Below are 1,935 nucleotides of genomic sequence, written 5' to 3'. Positions count from 1 at the left end.
GGAGGATGGGATACCGTGGACGGACCCCTTGTATCCACGATTGCTTCAGTTTCAGTTCGCGATGGAGGCTACTTGCTCCTTCTAGTGGTGGTCTACTACCGTCGGTTCTATCCTGTGTGTCGAGGAGGAGAGCGAGTAAACGATAAAGGGTGGGGAGGGGAACAGGAGAGGAAAGGAAAAAATAGAGGGAGCGAAAGTGTCGAAAGGGGTAGGCGGGAAACAGCGTGCGGTCGCGAGACGAGTCGGACGAAAGAGAGAATCGCGACGATATGATGAGACGGTGAGGGTGAAGGTGGTCGACGAGGAGACGCGAACGTGGAAACGCGGATGCGGCACGGAACTTAAAAAAAAAAGGACGAACGATGGTATACGCGTCGTAGGATAGATCGATAGGTGGATCGATGTATCGCGAAGCGTACGATGAACCGTGTGCAGTGGATCGAAATCGAATCGAGGAAAAGTGTCACGATAGGTTTATTGAGAATTTTTCTTTTCCAGTATCTACACGCGGGTGTTGGAAAGGGTGTGATTTTTCACGTGTAAATACCAACGAGTTAAACGAGTATATCTCTCGTTGATTTTGGATCGGTGTTGTTGATCGAGTAAGCAACAATTCTCCGATAAATCGAACTTTTTCGATCGGTAAGATTTTCGTCGTGAGATTTTTTTTTATATATATCAGAGAAAATGAGGAAGAAAGAGAGAAAGAGAGAGAAGGAAGAAAGGAAGGAAGGAAGGAAAAGAGAGAGAGAGAGAGAGAATTTTCGCGCGGACGATTAAGAAAAGAGGAATTAGAAGCGATACGATAGAATTATTATCGAGAATGTGCTCGCGAGTTCGAAATCCAAAGGAGCATGAAACGTCGCGATAATGGGACGGAAAAATTTTTTTCTGGACAGGAGCTTTTTGCCATAAGCATGTCATAAATCATAATTGTTTAATTATTCGGTAGCTGAAACGTGTGGCAAGCCATATAACATAACGTCTTTTCCTTATCTTCGCGTTTTTTTCAAATTATCTCTATAGTTGATCGTCGTAAAAATAAACTGTTTACGGGCGGCATTGTCGTCGGCGAATGTAGAAAATTGAGTGAAACGAGGACAGAGAGAGAGAGAGAAAGAGAGAGGGAGAAAATAGACGAGAAGAAAGAAAAGAGAAGAAAGAAAACGAAAAGAGGCCATAACGGATAAAAGGCAACGAATTAAAGAAAAGGCGAAAAATAAGAGAGGTGCGAAACGCGAAACGCGAAACGAAACGAAACGAAACGAAACGAAACGAAGAGCCGCGAACTCGAAGCGAACCGTCACGTTCCGTTGCGTAACAGACCGATTAGAGCCGAAATCGTCTAAATAGATAAAAATTTGATTTTCAAAAGCAAGATCGATCGTAATTGCTTGGCGTTTTCGATACGTGTCGGAGATATAGGCGGGCTGGTCGAAACGAAGCGAGAAAGATAGACGAAGGAGGCGCGGTAAAGCGCGATTGGTGAAATGCGAAAGGCGAAAGGGAAAAGGGGAGAGGAAGAGAGGCGACGGTAGGCTGGTACACGCGTTGCCCCGAATAAGAGGAAGCGAGCACAAACGGGTACGAGACGGCGTGCGAAGCGGGATGACGTTGTTTGCGCTTGTGACGTCACTCGCAATTGCAGAGATAGCAACGATAGACTCGAGGATGCAGCGGCGTGCGTCACGTGGACCCGAATCCGGGTCTCGGAGGCCGGGATTCCGGAGATACGAGATTCGCGCGTTGTGGGAATACGGCAAAGGGAAATGGAAACGAAACACTCATCGATCGCTGGGATGTCGTGACGATTTCAATTTAGATTTAGACGACAAGGAGGCGAGGACGAACTCTCGATCCGTTCGTCGATCCGTTGACGAGCTCGATTTAGGCGGTTTAACGATAGCCAACTATCTAGGAACAAACTTGGAAATG

Source organism: Apis dorsata, unplaced genomic scaffold, assembly GCF_000469605.1.
Source record: "Apis dorsata unplaced genomic scaffold, Apis dorsata 1.3 scaffold_92, whole genome shotgun sequence".
NCBI classification, from domain to species: Eukaryota; Metazoa; Arthropoda; class Insecta; order Hymenoptera; family Apidae; genus Apis; species Apis dorsata.
This window is presented reverse-complemented; position numbering follows the sequence as displayed.